The sequence below is a fragment of the Mustelus asterias genome, chromosome 22 (assembly GCF_964213995.1).
Source record: "Mustelus asterias chromosome 22, sMusAst1.hap1.1, whole genome shotgun sequence".
NCBI lineage: Eukaryota > Metazoa > Chordata > Chondrichthyes > Carcharhiniformes > Triakidae > Mustelus > Mustelus asterias.
In genome coordinates, this window is record NC_135822.1 from 74,774,115 (window position 1) to 74,792,611 (window position 18,497).

The following is an 18,497-nucleotide window of genomic DNA, read 5'->3' on the forward strand; positions in this document are numbered from 1 at the left end:
TCAGCATCGACCGCCCTCGTTGGCAGCCAGTTCCAGGTCATTGCTCCTCTCTGCATGACAGAGGTGTCATGCTCCCTACATTTTTTAAAACCGTCTCTCAGTGTCTCCTCGCCCTTGTACTATCAACCACTGGGAACAACCGTACCAAAATCTGAATCTTGTATGCCTCTTTCAAATCTCCCCTCAGCTTCTCCAGTTTCTCCAACCTAACCTCGTTACTAAAACCCCTCCCCATCTCCCAAACCATAGAATAGATCCATAGAATTCCTATAGTACAGAAGGAGGCCATTCAGTCCATCAAGTCCACACTGACTCTTCAAAAGAGCATCTTACCCAGGACAACCCTCCGACTCTATCCTCACGTATTTAACATGGCCAATCCACCAAACCAACACGTCTTTGGAGTGTGGGAGGAAACCGGAGCACCAGGAGGAAATCCAAGCAGACACGGGGAGAATGTGCAAACTCCACAGAGACAGTGACCCGAGGCCGGAATCGAACCCTCGTCCCTGGCGACGTGAGGCAGCAATGCTAACCACTGTGTCACCATGCCGAACCATTCTGGTAAATCTCCTCTGCACCCCAAGGACCCCCACATCCTTCCTGAAGTATGGTGACCAGAATTGGACACAATTCTCGATAGTTGCGACTGAACTGTAGCTTTATAAAAGTTCAGCATAACTTTTCGCTCAATGGGTTTAATTACAAAGCCCAAGTTCCCACTCTCTCAATATGTCCTGCCACCTTCACAGGTCAATGCACGTGGACCCCAGAACCCTCCGTCTCCACACATATTTCTCTATACATGATTCTTTGAGAACATTACATGTGCAGTGGACAATGGGGAACCTGTGGATGTGGTGTATCTGGATTTCCAGAAGGCATTTGACAAGGTGCCGCACCAAAGACTGCTGCATAAGATAAAGCTGCACGGTGTTATGGGTAATGTATTAGCATGGATAGAGGATTGGTTAACTAACAGAAAGCAAAGAGTGGGGGTAAATGGGTGTTTTTCTGGTTGGCGATCAGTGACTAGTGGTGTGCCTCAGGGATCAGTGTTGGGACCGCAATTGTTTACAATTTACACAGATGATTTGGAGTTGGGGACCAAGTGTAATGTGTCAAAATTTGCAGATGACACTTAGATGAGTGGCAGAGCAAAGTGTGCAGCGGACGCTGAAAGTCTGCAAAGGGATGTAGATAATCTAAGTGAGTGGGCGAGGGTCTGGCAGATGCAGTACAATGTTGGTAAATGTGAGGTCATCCATTTTGGTAGGAATAACAGCAAAATGGACTATTATTTAAATGGTGAAAAATTGCAGCATGCTGCTGTGCAGAGGGACTTGGGTGTCCTTGTGCAGGAATCTCAAGGAGTTGGTTTGCAGGTGCAGCAGGTAATTCAGAAGGCAAATGGAATTTTGTCCTTCATTGTTAGAGGGATGGCGTTTAAAAACAGCGAGATTATGTTGCAGCTGTATAAGGTGCTGGTGAGGCCACACCTGGAGTACTGTGTACAGTTTTGGTCTCCTTACTTGAGAAAGGATATACTGGGGGTGCAGAGGAGATTCACTAGGTTGATTCCGGAGTTGAGAGGGTCGGCTTATGAGGAGAGACTGAGTAGACTGGGGCTATACTCATTGGAATTCAGAAGAATGAGGGGAGATCTTATGGAAACATATAAGATTATGAAAGGAATAGATAAGATAGAAGCAGGGAAGTTGTTTCCACTGGCAGGTGAAACTAGAACTCGGGGGCATAGCCTCAAAATAAGGGGAAGCAGATTTAGGACTGAGTTGAGGAGGAACTTCTTCACACAAAGGGTTGTGAATCTGTGGAATTCCCTGCCCAGTGACGCAGTTGAGGCTCCCTCATTGAATGTTTTTAAGGCAAGGATAGACAAATTAAAGGAATTAAGGGTTATGGTGAGCGGGCGGGTAAGTGGAGCTGAGTCCACAAAAAGATCAGCCATGATCTTATTGAATGGCGGAGCAGGCTCGAGGGGCCAGATGGCCGACTCCTGCTCCTAGTTCTTATGTTCGTATACTCTTGAGAACTGGGCCACTCAGTCTATACTGCCTCTCCCTTCTGTCACAATGCATCATCTCACACACCTCTCAGTGTTAAACTCCATCTGCCATTGGTTTGTTTGTTCTGCTAACCTCTCTCTGTCCTGGTGTAGTCGCTGGGGATCATTCTCATTGTGGACCTTCACGTTAGGTATTGTCAACAGATTCAGAATTTTTATCTGCATTCCAACACCGAGTTATTCATATCGAAAACAGAATGATGTTTGAACTCAGTCTTGGGGAATCCCACCGTCCATCCATCTGAAAAAACACTTTTTGCCACACTCGCTTTCCACTCTGCTGAAGCAAGCTGTTTTTTACTCCAGGTTGCCACTGACCCTCCTATTCCCTGAACATCAGTTTTGTCCGCTACATTTCCAAACCATCCCAATGGATCTTCTACATCTGCAAAACAGCACCTCTGGCAGTGTAGAACTCCCTCAGTACTGCACAGGCGATTGCCTGAAATGTCCAAAGATGTGCGGGTTAGGGTGGATTGGCCATGCTAAATTGCCCCTTAGTGTCAGGGGGACTAGCTAGGGTAAATGCATGGGGTGATGGGGATAGGGCCTGGGTGGGATTGTGGTCGGTGCAGACACGATGGGCCGAATGGTCTCCTTCTGCACTGGAGGGATTCTATGAATCTAAATTCAAAGACTATTTCCTCGGGTGGATGGAGCTATTACAAGGGGGCATAACTATAGGGTTCGTGGTGGGAGATACAGGAAGATATCAGAGGTAGGTTCTTTACCCAGAGAGTGGTTGGGGTGTGGAATGGACTGCCTGCAGTGATAGTGGAGTCAGACACTTTAGGAACATTTAAGCGGTTATTGGATAGGCACATGGAGCACACCAGGATGATAGGGAGTGGGATAACTTGATCTTGGTTTCAGATAAAGCTCGGCACATCGTGGGCCGAAGGGCCTGTTCTGTGCTGTACTGTTCTATGTTCTATGACCCAGTCCGTGAGGCAGGTTCTGAATGTGAAAACCTGTAACTTGGCGATCTGAGCCAAGCTGCCAGAATCATTATAAAAAGCCATGGGAATCGGTGAGAGAAGGTGGAATTGGTCAGAGTTAGGACAGGGAGGACTGCTGTGAGGGGCAGCAGGATGTGAATGGGCAGCGAAAGCCTGGTTCAGGCTGGGCAGCGAAGGTGCTGGCTTCTGTGGCTGAATAGCGCACTGACATAAAGGATTGAGCTCAGATACAGCGAGAATGTCCACTTGGGGAGAAGTGGATTGCCAAGTTACAAGTTTTCACATTCAAAACCTGACCCAGAGACTGGGTCACATCATTTAGAATGATAGAATCCCCACAGTGCAGAAGGAGACCATTCGGCCCATCGTGTCTGCACCGACCACAATCCCACCCAGGCCCTATCCCCATCACCCCATGCATTTACCCTACTAGTCCCCCTGACACTAAGGGGCAATTTAGCACGGCCAATCCACCCTAACCCGCACATCTTTGGACATGTCAGGCAGTCACCTGTGCAGTACTGAGGGAGTGCGACCCTCATGAATTTCAATGGAGCAGATAGAAAAGAAGCAGAGGTTGAGATGACCCAGGGACTGGATTGGAATAAAAACCTTTCACAGCTCCAGTGGATTCAGGCTGGAAGGATTGCCAGTTACTCCGGTTCTGCAGTGTCGTTGCTGCTGCCCTTTTGGATGAATTGTTACTCCAGGGCCCTGTTTGTCATCTCAGCTCAATGTACAAGATTCCACAGCCACTATCGGAAGAAGAGCAGAGCAGTTCTCCCCAGTGTCCTGGCTGATATTTATCCATTCGCCAACATTGATCACCATGCTGTTTGTGCCTTTGTCAACACATCAACAACCGTTCTATAAGCCTCAGTGCCAATTGTTCACTCGCTTCTCTGTGACAACTGGACCTCGGGCTGCAGTTTTCTCCAGTTCCCTACCCTGGTAACCCGTAGCACACTCCACAGGTGGCCAATGGTAATAAGGGGGTTGTCACGGTCACAAGTACCAGTCTCTGAACACGTGCCGGTGAACACAAACCGTGACGTTTGACCATTCAGCCTGAACTGAAAGGGAAGTCTGAGCCTATCAAACACAACTGTGTGGCCCCACTCATCCATTCGATCTTTTGTTTCAATTCATAGAGTCATAGAGGTTTACAGCATGGAAACAGGCCCTTCGGCCCAACTTGCCCATGCTGCCCAGTTTTTACCACTAAGCTAGTCCCAATTGCCCACATTTGCCCCATATCCCTCGATACCCATCTTAGCATGTATCTGTCGAAATGCTTTTTAAAAGACAAAATTGTACCCGCCGCTACTACTACCTCCGGCAGCTTGTTCCAGACACTCACCACCCTCTGTGTGAAAAAATTGCCCCTCTGGACACTTTTCTATCTCTCCCCTCTCACCTTAAACCTATGCCCCCTAGTTTTAGATTCCCCTACCTTTGGGAAAAGATATTGACTATCTAGCTGATCTGTGCCCCTCATTATTTTATAGACCTCTATAAGATCATCCCCAAGCCTCCTACGCTCCAGAGTAACAAGTCCCAGCCTATCCAGCCTCTCCTTGTAACTCAAACCATCTGGTCCCGGTAGCATCCTAATAAATCTTTTCTGCACTCTTTCTAATTTAATAATATCCTTTCTATAATAGGGTGACCAGAACTGTACACAGTATTCCAAGTGTGGCCTTACCCATGTCCTGTACAACTTCAACAAGACGTCCCAACTCCTGTATTCAATGTTCTGATGTGGAGATGCCGGCGTTGGACTGGGGTAAACACAGTAAGAAGTTTAACAACACCAGGTTAAAGTCCAACAGGTTTATTTGGTAGCAAAAGCCAAATAAACTGCTACCAAATAAACCTGTTGGACTTTAACCTGGTGTTGTTAAACTTCTTTCAATGTTCTGACCAATGAAACCAAGTGTGCCAAATGCCTTCTTCACCATCCTGTCCATGTGTGACTCCACTTTCAAGGAGCTATGAACCTGCACCCCTAGATCTCTTTGCTCTGTAACTGCCCTACCATTAACTGAGTAAGTCCTGCCCTGGTTCGATCTACCAAAATGCATCACCTCGCAATTGTCTAAATTAAACTCCATCTGCCATTCATCAGCCACTGGCCCAATTGATCAAGATCCCGTTGCAATCCGAGATAACTTTCTTCACTGTTCACTGTGCCACCAATCTTGGTGCCATCTGCAAAGCTACTAACCATGCCTCCTAAATTCTCATCCAAATCATTAATATAAATAACAAATAACAGTGGGCCCAGCACCAATCCCTGAGGCACACCGCTGGTCACAGGCCTCCAGTTTGAAAAACAACCCTCTACAACCACCTTCTGTCTTCTGTCGTCAAGCTAATTTTGTATCCAATTGGCTACCTCACCCTGGACCCCGTGAGATTTAACCTTATGCAACAAACTACCATGCGGGACCTTGTCAAAGGCCTTGCTGAAGACCATGTTGACAACATCAACTGCACTACCCTTATCTAAGAAATCTCTCCGGTGATGAAGGAGCGACACTCCGAAAGCTTGTGATGCCAAATAAACCTGTTGGGCTTTAACCTGGTGTTGTGAGACTTCTTACTGTGCCCACCCCTGTCCAATGCCGGCATCTCCACATCTTATCTACCTTCTTGGTTATCCCTTAAAAAAAACTCAACCAAATTTTTGAGACATGATTTTCCACTCTCAAAGCCGTGCTGACTGTCCCTAATCAGTCCTTGCCTCTCTAAATGCCTGTAGATCCTGTCTCTCAGAATACCTTCCAACAAAAGGATGGCACGGTAGCACAGTGGTTAGCACTGCTGCCTCACAGTGCCAGGGACCTGAATTCAATTCCTGGCTTGGGTCACTGTCTGTGTGGAGTTTACATATTCTCCCCGTGTCTGTGTGGGTTTCCTCCGGGTGCTCGGGTTTCCTCTGACACCCATCATTATGAAATGCTTCGAAAGGCTAGTCATGGCACGAATCAATTCCAGCCTCCCGGACTACCTGGATCCACTACAGTTTGTCTACTGCTGCAACAGGTCCACAGCAGACGCCATCTCCCTGGCCCTGCACTCAACCCTGGAACACCGAGATAATAAGGACACCTATGTCAGACTCCAATTTATTGAATGCAGCTCAGCCTTTAACACTATTATTCCCACGAAATTCATCTCCAAACTCCGTGGCCTGGGCCTCAGCACCTCCCTCTGCAACTCAATCCTGAACTTCCGAACTCACAGATCACAATCAGTAAGGATCGGCAACAACACCTCCTCCACGATCATCCTCAACACCGGTGCCCCACAAGGCTGTGTTCTCAGCTTATACTCTTTATACACCCATGATTGTGTGGCTAAATTCCCCTGCAATTTGATTTTCAAGTTTGCAGATGACACCACCATAATGGGACAGATCTCAAACAATGATGAGACAGAGTACAGGAATGAGATAGAGAATCTGGTGAACTGGTGCGGCAACAATAATCTCTCCCTCAATGACAACAAAATGAAGGCAATTGTCATCGACTTCAGGAATCGTAAAGGAGAACATGCCCCTGTCTACATAAACTAATATGCCGGGGGATGGGAACCTATGTAAGGAGGGAGAAAGGACAAAATGTGGGGAGAAGGTTCCAACTACATCAAAAATCAGGAAAAAAGTTAAAAGGAAGAAGAACTCAGGAGATGTTATGAATGGAAGTGTTAGAATTCAAAAAGAAGGTACAAAAACTAGCATGAGGACACTTTATCTGAATGCTTATAGCATTCGAAACAAGGTAAATGAGTTGACAGCACAAATCATTGTGAACGAGTATGATTTGGTGGCCATTTCAGAGACATGGTTGCAGGATGGTCACGACTGGGAGTTAAATATCCAGGGGTATCAGACTGTTCGGAGGGATCGACAGGAAGGTAAGGGGGGTGGTGTAGCTCTGATATTTAAGGATGATATCAGGGCGGTAGTGAGAGATGATATAGGTTCGATGGGAAAAAAGGTTGAATCCATTTGGGTGGAAATTAGCAATAGTACGGAGAAAAAGTCACTGATAGGCGTAATCTATAGGCACCAAATAATAACATCATGGTGGGGCGAGAAATAAACAAAAGAAATAACTGATGCATGTAAAAATGGTTCAGCAATTATCATGGGGGATTTTAATCTACATATCAATTGGTCAAACCAGGTTTGAGGAGGAGTTCACAGAATGTATCCGCGATAGCTTCCTTGACCAGTATGTAATGGAACCAACAAGGCAGCAAGCTTTCCTAGTTCTGGTCCTGTGTAATGGGACCGGAATAATTAATGATCTTACAGTTAGGGATCCTCTCGGAAGAAATGATCACAGTATGGTTGAATTTAAAATACAGATGGAGCGTGAGGAGGTAAAATCCAATACCAGTGTCTTGTGCTTAAACAAAGGAGACGATAAAGGGGTGAGGGAGGAGTTGGCTAAGGTAGACTGGGAGCAAAAACTTTACAGTGGGACAATTGAGGAACAGTGAAGGACTTTCAAAGCGATCTTTCACAGTGCTCAGCAAAAGTATATACCAGTGATAAGGAAGGACTATAGAAAAAGAGATAATCAGCCATGGATATAGAACATAGAACATAACAGCGCAGTACAGGCCCTTCGGCCCTCAATGTTGCACCGACCTGTGAAACCAATCTAAAGCCCCTCTAACCTACACGATTCCAATATCATCCATATGTTTATCCAATGACTCTTTTAAATGCCCTTAATGTTGGCGAGTCCACTACTGTTGCAGGCAGGGCATTCCATGCCCTTACTACTCTCTGAGTGAAGAACCTACCTCTGACATCTGTCCTATATCTCTCACCCCTCAATTTTAAGCTATGTCCCCTCGTGCTAGCCATCACCATAGAACCATAGAACCCCTACAGTGCAGAAAGAGGCCATTCGGCCCATCGAGTCTGCACCGACAACAATCCCACCCAGGCCCTATCCCCATATCCCTACATATTTACCTGCTAATCCCTCTAACCCTCATATTTACCCGCTAATCCCTCTAATCTACGCATCCCCGGGACACTAAGGGGCAATTTAGCTTGGCCAATCAATCTAACCCGCACATCTTTGGACTGTGGGAGGAAACCGGAGCACCCGGAGGAAACCCACGCAGACACGGCGAGAATGTGCAAACTCCACACAGACAGTGACCCAAGCCGGGAATCGAACCCAGTCCCTGGAGCTGTGAAGCAGCAGTTCTAACCACTGTGCTACCATGCCGCCCATCCGAGGAAAAAGGCTCTCACTATCCACCCTATCGAATCCTCTGATCATCTTGTATGCCTTATTAAGTCACCTCTTAACCTTCTTCTCTCGAACGAAAACAACCTCAAGTCACTCAGCCTTTCCTCATAAGACCTTCCCGCCATACCAGGCAACATCCTGGTAAATCCCCTCTGCACCCTGTCCAATGCTTCCACATCCTTCCTATAATGCGGCGACCAGAACTGTACGCAACACTCCAAGTGCGGCCACACCAGAGTTTTGTACAGCTGCAACATGACCTCATGGCTCCGAAACTCAATCCCTCTACCAATAAAAGCTAACACACCGTACGCCTTCTTAACAACCCTATCAACCTGGGTGCCAACTTTCAGGGATCTATGCACATGGACACCGAGATCTCTCTGCTCATCCACACTACCAAGTATCTTACCATTAGCCCAGTACTCTGTATTCTTGTTACTCCTTCCAAAGTGAATCACCTCACACTTTTCCGCATTAAACTCCATTTGCCACCTCTCAGCCCAGCTCTGCAGCTTATCTATGTCCCTCTGTAACCTGCAACATCCTTCCGCACTGTCCACAACTCCACCGACTTTAGTGTCATCCGCAAATTTACTAACCCAGCCTTCTACGCCCTCATCCAGGTCATTTATAAAAATGACAAACAGCAGTGGCCCCAAAACAGATCCTTGCGGTACACCACTAGTAACTGAACTCCAGGATGAACATTTCCCATCAACCACCACCCTCTGTCTTCTTACAGCTAGCCAATTCCTGATCCAAACCACTAAACCACCCTCAATCCCATGGCTCCATATTTTCTGCAATAGCCCACCATGGGGAACCTTATCAAACGCTTTACTGAAATCCATATACACCACATCAACTGCTTTACCCTTATCCACCTCTTTGGTCACCTTCACAAAGAACTCAATAATGTTTGTGAGGCACGACCTACATTTCACAAAACCGTATTGACTATCCCTAATCAAATTATTCCTTTCTAGATGATTATAAATCCTATCTCTTATAATCCTTTCCAAAACTTTGCCCACAACTGGTCTATAATTACCAGGGTTGTCTCTACTCCCCTTCTTGAACAAGGGGACAACATTTGATATCCTCCAGTCTTCTGACACTATTTCTGGAGACAATGATGACATAAAGATCAAAGCCAAGGTTCTGCAATCTCCTCCCTAGCCTCCCAGAGAATCCTAGGATAAATCCCATCCGGCCCAGGGGACTTATCTATTTTCATACTTTCCAGAATTGCTAACACCTCCTCCTTATGAACCTCAATCCCGTCTAGTCTAATAGCCTGTATCTCAGTATTCTCTTCGACAACAATGTCTTTTTCCTGTGTGAATACTGACGAAAAATATTCATTTAGCGCCTCTCCTATCTCTTCGGACTCCATGCACAACTTCCCACTACTGTCCTTGACTGGTGAATAGTCTTGTATAATAATAATAATAATAATCTTGTCAGAAACTCATTTCTGATGAGAGTTACAGAATGATGGGGAAAGATCACAGACAGTGCTTCTTAAAGTCTGAGGAAATAAAGGAGGGATCAAATTGAAAGAAAATGCATACAAAGTGGCAAAGATTAGTGGGAAACGAGAGGATTGGTAAATCTTTAAAGGTCAGCAGAAAGCCACGAAAAAAGCTATAAAGAAAGGTAAGATGGATTATGAGAGCAAACTAGTTCAGAATATAAAAACAGATAGCAAAAGTTTCTACAAATATATAAAACGAAAAAGAGTGGCAAAAGTAAACATTGGTCCTTTAGAGGACGAGAAGGGGGATGTAATAACTGGAAATGAGAAAATGGCTGAGGCATTGAACAGGTATTTTGTGTCGGTCTTCACAGTGGAAGACACAAATAACATGCCAAAAATTGATGACAGGAAGGCTATGGCAGGTGAGAACCTAGAAACTATCATTATCACGAAAGAGGTAGTGTTGGGCAAGTTAATGGGGCTAAAGGTAGACAAGTCTCCTGGTCCTGATGGAATGCATCCCAGGGGACTAAAAGAGATGACGGGAGAAATAGCAAATACATTAGTGGTAATTCACCAAAATTCGCTGGACTCTGGGGTGATTCCCACAGATTGGAAAACAGCAAATGTGACGCCTCTGTTTAAAAAAGGAGGTAGACAAAAGGCAGGTAACTATAGGCCGGTTAGCTTAACGTCTGTAGTAGGGAAAATGCTTGAATCTATCATCAAGGAAGAAATAGCGAGACATCTGGATATAAATAGTCCCATTGGGAAGATGCAGCATGGGTTCATGAAGGGCAGGTCATGTTTGACTAATTTGGTGGAATTCTTTGAGAACATTACATGTGCAGTGGACAATGGGGAACCTGTGGATGTGGTGTATCTGGATTTCCAGAAGGCATTTGACAAGGTGCCGTACCAAAGACTGCTACATAAGATAAAGGTGCACGGTGTTACGGGTAATGTATTAGCATGAATAGAGAATTGGTTAACTAACAGAAAGCAAAGAGTGGGGGTAAATGGTTGGCGATCAGTGACTAGTGGTGTGCCTCAGGGATCAGTGTTGGGACCACAATTGTTTACGATTTACATAGATGATTTGGAGTTGGGGACCAAGTGTAGTGTGTCAAAATTCGCAGATGACACTAAGATGGGTGAAAGAGCAAAGTGTGCAGAGGACGCTGAAAGTCTGCAAAGGGATATAGATAATCTAAGTGAGTGGGCGAAGGTCTGGCAGATGGAGTACAATGTTGGTAATAACAGCAAATGTAATGTAATGTTAGGAATAACAGCAAAATGGATGATTATTTAAATGGTAAAAAATTGCAGCATGCTGCTGTGCAGAGGGACCTGGGTGTCCTTGTGCAGGAATCTCAAGGAGTTGGTTTGCAGGTGCAACAGGTAATTAAGAAGGCAAATGGAATTTTGTCCTTCATTGCTAGAAGGATGGAGTTTAAAAACAGTGAGATTATGTTGCAGCTGTATAAGGTGTTGGTGAGGCCGCACCTGGAGTACTGTGTACAGTTTTGGTCTCCTTACTTGAGAAAGGATATACTGGCACTGGAGGGGGTGCAGAGGAGATTCACAAGGTTGATTCCGGAGTTGAGAGGGTTGGCTTATGAGGAGAGACTGAGTAGACTGGGGCTATACTCATTGGATTTAGAAGAATGAGGGGAGATCTTATAGAAACATATAAGATTATGAAGGAAATAAATAAGATAGAAGCAGGGAAGTTGTTTCCACTAGAACAAGGGGTATAGCTTCAAAATAAGGGGAAGCAGATTTAGGACTGAGTTGAGGAGGAACTTCTTCACACAAAGGATTGTGAATCTGTGGAATTCCCTGCCCAATGAAGCAGTTGAGGCTACCTCATTGAATGTTTTTAAGGCAAGGATAGATACATTTTTGAACATAAAGGAATTAAGGGTTATGGTGAGTGGGCGGGTAAGTGGCGCTGAGTCCACAAAAAGATCAGCCATGATCTTATTGAATGCGTTGAAGGAGAAATTTTGAGAGTGCAGAGCTTGTATGTTCCTGTCAGGATTAAAGGCAAAGTAAATAGGAATAAGGAACCTTGGTTCTCGAGGGAGATTGTAACACTGATTAAGAGGAAGAGAGAGTTGTGTGAAATGTACAGGCAGCAAGGAACACATCAGATGCTCGAGGAGTATAAAAAGTGCAAGAAGCTACTTAAGAGGGAAATCAGGAGGGCTAAAAGAAGACATGAGGTTGCTTTGGCAGACAGAGTGAAGGAAAATCCAAAGAGCTTCTATAGGTATGTTAGGAGCAAAAGGATAGTGAGGGATAAAATTGGTCCTCTTGAAGACCAGAGTGGTAGACTGTGTATGGAACCAAAAGAGATGGGGGATATACTAAATGTTTTTTTTGCATCCGTATTTACTGAGGAAACGGGCATGGAGTCTACGGAAATAGGGCAAACAGGTAGGGAGGTCATGGAACCTTTACAGATTAAAGGGGAGGAGGTGCTCGCTGTCTTGAGGCAAATCAGAGTGGATAAATCCCCAGGACCGGACAGGGTATTCCCACGGAACTTGAGGGATGCTAGTGTTGAACTTGCAGGGGCCCTGGCAGACATATTTAAAATGTCAGTATTCACGGGGGAGGTGCCGGATGATTGGAGGGTGGCTCATGTTGTTCCGTTGTTTAAAAAAGGTTCCAAAAGAAATCCGGGAAATTATAGGCCAGTAAGTTTGACGTCGGTGGTGGGCAAGTTATTGGAAGGTGTGATAAGGGATAGGATCTACAAATATTTGGATAGACAGGGACTTATTAGGGAGAGTCAACATGGCTTTCTGCGTGGTAGGTCATGTTTGACCAATCTATTAGAGTTTTTCGAGGAGGTTACCAGGAAAGTGAATGAAGGGAAGGCGGTGGATGTTGTCTACCTGGATTTCAGCAAGGCCTTTGACAAGTCCCTCATGGGAGGTTAGTTAGGAAGGTTCAGTCGCTAGGTATACATGGGGAGGTAGTAAATTGGATTAGACACTGGCTCAATGGAAGAAGCCAGAGAGTGGTTGTGGAGGATTGCTTCTCTGAGTGGAGGCCTGTGACTAGTGGTGTGCCGCAGGGATCGGTGTTGGGTCCATTGTTGTTTGTCATCTATATCAATGATCTGGATGATAATGTGGTAAAATTGGATCAGCAAGTTTGCTGATGATACAAAGATTGGAGGTGTAGTGGACAGTGAGGAAGGTTTTCAAAGCTTGCAGAGGGATTTGAACCAACTAGAAAAATGGGCTGAAAAATGGCAAATGGAATTTAACGCATACAAGTGTGAGATATTGCACATTGGAAGGACAAACCAAAGTAGAACGTACAGGGTAAATGGTAGGACTCTGAAGAGTGCAGTTGAACAGAGGGATCTGGGAATACAGGTACAGAATTCCCTAAAAGTGACGTCACAGGTGGATAGGGTCGTAAAGAGTGCCTTTGGTACATTGGCCTTTATAAATCGGAGTATCGAGTATAAAAGTTGGAGTGTTATGGTGAGATTATATAAGGCATTGGTGAGGCCGAATTTAGAGTATTGTGTACAGTTTTGGTCACCTAGTTACAGGAAGGATGTAAATAAGGTTGAAAGAGTGCAGAGAAGGTTCACAAGGATGTTGCCGGGACTTGAGAAGCTGAGTTACAGAGAGAGATTGAATAGGTTGGGACTTTATTCCCTGGAGCGTAGAAGATTGAGGGGAGATTTGATAGAGGTGTATAAGATTTTGATGGGTATAGATAGAGTGAATGCAAGTAGGCTTTTTCCGCTGAGGCTAGGGGAGAAAAAAACCAGAGGGCATGGGTTAAGGGTGAAAGGAGAAAAGTTTAAAGGGAATATTAGGGGGGGCTTCTTCACGCAGAGAGTGGTGGGAGTGTGGAATGAGCTGCCGGATAAAGTGGTAAATGCGGGGTCACTTTTAACATTTAAGAAAAACTTGGATGGGTTCATGGATGAGAGGGGTGTGGAGGGATATGGTCCAAGTGCAGGTCAGTGGGACTAGGCAAAAAATGGTTCGGCACAGACAAGAAGGGCCAAAAGGTCTGTTTCTGAGCTGTAATTTTCTATGGTTCTAATGGCGGAGCAGGCTCGAGGGGCCAGATGGCCTACTCCTGCTCCTAGTTCTTATGTTCTTATCTGCTTACATCAACGGGGACGAAGTAGAAAGGGTCGAGAGCTTCACGTTTTCACGTTGTTGGTCCAAATCACCAACAACCTGTCCTGGTCCCCCCATGCCGACACTATAGTTAAGAAAGCCCACCAACACCTCTACTTTCTCAGAAGACAAAGGAAATTTGGCATGTCAGCTACGACTCTCACCAACTTTTACAGATGTACCATAGAAAGCATTCTTTCCGGTTGTATCACAGCTTGGTATGTCTCCTGCTCTGCCCAAGACTGCAAGAAACTACAAACGGTCGTGAATGTAGCCCAATCCATCACGCAAACCAGCCTCCGATCCACTGACGCTGTCTACACTTCCCGCTGCCTCGGCAAAGCAGCCAGCATAATTAAGGACCCTACGCACCCTGGACATTCTCTCTTCCATCTTCTTCTGTCGGGAAAAAGATACAGAAGTTTGAGGTCACGTACCAACCGACTCAAGAACAGCTTCCTCCCTGCTGCTGTCAGACTTTTGAATGGACTTACCTTGCATTAAGTTGATCTTTCTCTACACCCTAGCTATGACTGTAACACCACATTCTGCACTCTCTCATTTCCTTCTCTATGAACAGTATGCTTTGTCTGTATGGTGTGCAAAAAATAATACTTTTCATTGTATGCTAATACACGTGACAATAATAAATCAAATCAAATCAAATCCTCCCACAGTCCAAAATTGTGCGGGTTAGGTTGATTGGCCATGCTAAATTGCGCCTTAGTGTCCCAGGGTGTGCAAGTTAGAGGGATTAGCAAGGTAAATATGTGGGGTTGTGGGATAGGGCCTGGGGTGGGATTGTTGTCAGTGCAGACTTGATGGGCCAAATGGTCTCCTTCTGTACTGTAGGGATTCTATGAACTTACCCATAACAGATGTGAGGCTCACTGGCCTGTAGTTCCCAGCTTTTCCCTGCAGCCCTTTTTAAACAAAGGCACAACATTTGCCACTCTCCAATCTTCAGGCACCTCACCCGTGACTATCGATGATTCAAATATCTCAATTAGGGGACCCACAATTTCCTCCCTAGCCTCCCACAACGTCCTGGGATACACTTCATCAGGTCCTGGGGATTTATCTACATTGATGCACTTTAAGACTTTCAGCACCTCCTTCTCTGTGATATGTACACTCCTCAAGACATCACTATTTATTTCCCCAAGTTCCCTAACATCCATGCTTTTCTCAACAGTAAATACTGATGAGAAATATTCATTTAGGATCTCACCCATCTCTTGTGGATCCGCACATAGATGACCTTGTTGATCCTTAAGAGGCCCTACTCTCTCCCTAGTTACTCTTTTGGCCTTTATGTATTTGTCGAAGCTTTTTGCATTCTCCTTTGCCTTATCTGCCAAAACAATCTCGTGTCCCTTTTTGCCCTCCTAATTTCCCTCTTAACTCTACTCCTACAACCTCTATACTGTTCAAAGGATTCACTTGATTCCATCTGCCTATGCATGTCATGTGCCTCCTTCTTCTTCTTGACCAGGTCTCAATATCCTGAGTCATCCACGGTTCCCTACTTCTACAAGCCTTGCCTTTCACTCTAAGTGGAATGTGCTTACCCTGAATCCTGGTTAACACACTTTTGAAAGCCTCCCACTTACCAGACATCCCTCTGCCTTCCCACAGACTCCCCAATCAACTTTTGAAAGTTCCAGTCTGATGCCATCAAAATTGGCCTTGCCCCAATTTAGCATTTTAACTTTTGGGCCAGACCTATCATTCTCCATAGCTATCTTAAAACTAATGGAATTATAGTCACTGGTCCCAAAGTGATCCCTCACGAACACATCTGTCACTTGCCCTTCCTTATTTCCCAAGAGGAGGTCAGGTTTTGCCCCCTCTCTAGTCGGGCCATCCACAAACTGAATGAGAAATTCCCTCTGAACACACTCACCCAATTTCTCTCGATCCAAGCCCCGAATGCGAAGGCTGTCCCAGTCAATATGGCGATAGTTAAAATCTCCGACTATTATCACCCTGTTTTTCTTGGAGATATTTGTAATCTCCTGACATATTGGCTCCTAGATTTCCCGACGATTATTTGGGGGCTATTCTGGAATTTTTTCTGTTAAAAGACATTTCTAATTCTTCATTCACATAATGCGAGCAGAGTTAATATTTTTGAGAATTTATTGTGAACTGAACATGGTATTGTCAGAATGTAGTATCGTCCGAATGTGGTATTGTCAGAATGTGGTATTGTCAGGATGTAGTATTGTCAGGATGTAGTATTGTCAGAATGTGGTATTGTCAGGATGTAGTATTGTCAGAATGTAGTATTGTCAGAATGTGGTATTGTCAGGATGTAGTATTGTCAGGATGTAGTATTGTCAGAATGTAATATTGTCAGAATGTAGTATTGTCAGAATGTGGTATTGTCAGAATGTGGTATTGTCAGGATGTACTATTGTCAGAATGTAGTATTGTCAGGATGTAGTATTGTCAGAATGTAATATTGTCAGAATGTAGTATTGTCAGGATGTAGTATTGTCAGAATGTAATATTGTCAGGATGTAGTATTGTCAGGATGTAGTATTGTCAGAATGTAATATTGTCAGGATGTAGTATTGTCAGAATGTAATATTGTCAGAATGTAATATTGTCAGAATGTAGTATTGTCAGGATGTAGTATTGTCAGAATGTAGTATTGTCAGGATGTAGTATTGTCAGAATGTAATATTGTCAGAATGTAGTATTGTCAGGATGTAGTATTGTCAGAATGTAATATTGTCAGGATGTAGTATTGTCAGAATGTAATATTGTCAGAATGTAGTATTGTCAGAATGTAATATTGTCAGAATGTAATATTGTCAGAATGTAATATTGTCAGAATGTAGTATTGTCAGAATGTAATATTGTCAGAATGTAGTATTGTCAGGATGTAGTATTGTCAGAATGTAATATTGTCAGGATGTAGTATTGTCAGAATGTCATATTGTCAGAATGGAGTATTGTCAGAATGTGGTATTGTCAGAATGTGGTATTGTCAGGATGTAGTATTGTCAGAATGTAATATTGTCAGGATGTAGTATTGTCAGAATGTAATATTGTCAGAATGTAGTATTGTCAGAATGTGCTATTGTCAGGATGTAGTATTGTAAGGATGTAGTATTGTCAGAATGTAGTATTGTCAGGATGTAGTATTGTCAGAATGTGGTATTGTCAGGATGTAGTATTGTCAGAATGTGGTATTGTCAGGATGTAGTATTGTCAGAATGTGGTATTGTCAGAATGTGGTATTGTCAGGATGTAGTATTGTCAGAATGTAGTATTGTCAGAATGTGGTATTGTCAGAATGTAGTATTGTCAGAATGTAGTATTGTCAGAATGTAGTATTGTCAGGATGGAGTATTGTCAGAATGTAGTATTGTCAGGATGGAGTATTGTCAGAATGTAGTATTGTCAGGATGTAGTATTGTCAGAATGTGGTATTGTCAGGATGTGGTATTGTCAGGATGGAGTATTGTCAGAATGTAGTATTGTCAGGATGTAGTATTGTCAGAATGTAGTATTGTCAGAATGTGGTATTGTCAGAATGTAGTATTGTCAGGATGTAGTATTGTCAGAATGTGGTATTGTCAGAATGTGGTATTGTCAGGATGTAGTATTGTCAGAATGTAGTATTGTCAGAATGTGGTATTGTCAGGATGTAGTATTGTCAGAATGTAGTATTGTCAGAATGTGGTATTGTCAGAATGTAATATTGTCAGAATGTAGTATTGTCAGAATGTAGTATTGTCAGGATGGAGTATTGTCAGAATGCAGTATTGTCAGAATGTAGTATTGTCAGAATGTGGTATTGTCAGAATGTAGTATTGTCAGAATGTAGTATTGTCAGGATGGAGTATTGTCAGAATGTAGTATTGTCAGGATGTCGTATTGTCAGAATGTAGTATTGTCAGAATGTGGTATTGTCAGAATGTAGTATTGTCAGGATGTAGTATTGTCAGAATGTGGTATTGTCAGAATGTGGTATTGTCAGGATGTAGTATTGTCAGAATGTAGTATTGTCAGAATGTGGTATTGTCAGGATGTAGTATTGTCAGAATGTAGTATTGTCAGAATGTGGTATTGTCAGAATGTAGTATTGTCAGAATGTAGTATTGTCAGAATGTAGTATTGTCAGAATGTAGTATTGTCAGGATGTAGTATTGTCAGAATGTAGTATTGTCAGAATGTAGTATTGTCAGAATGTGGTATTGTCAGAATGTGGTATTGTCAGAATGTAGTATTGTCAGAATGTAGTATTGTCAGGATGTAGTATTGTCAGAATGTAATATTGTCAGAATGTGGTATTGTCAGAATGTAATATTGTCAGAATGTAGTATTGTCAGAATGTAGTATTGTCAGGATGTAGTATTGTCAGAATGTAGTATTGTCAGAATGTAGTATTGTCAGGATGTAATATTGTCAGAATGTAGTATTGTCAGAATGTAGTATTGTCAGGATGTAGTATTGTCAGAATGTAGTATTGTCAGAATGTGGTATTGTCAGAATGTAGTATTGTCAGAA

The 18,497-nt window shown here is 43.8% G+C and overlaps 1 protein-coding gene across 2 annotated transcripts in view; it reads right to left on the reverse strand.

Moving 5' to 3' along the window:
* The window catches only part of adgra2 (adhesion G protein-coupled receptor A2), a 240,667-nt gene that overhangs the window by 205,833 nt on the left and 16,337 nt on the right, over positions 1 to 18,497 (reverse strand). Inside the window, exon 2 of one of the 2 annotated variants that reach the window (XM_078239651.1) lies at positions 14,138 to 14,372. The exons of the other annotated variant lie outside the window; for it this stretch is intronic. The gene's annotated coding sequence lies outside the window, so the exon portion shown is untranslated. The remainder of the gene's footprint in view (positions 1 to 14,137; positions 14,373 to 18,497) is intronic. 2 annotated transcript variants of the gene reach the window in all.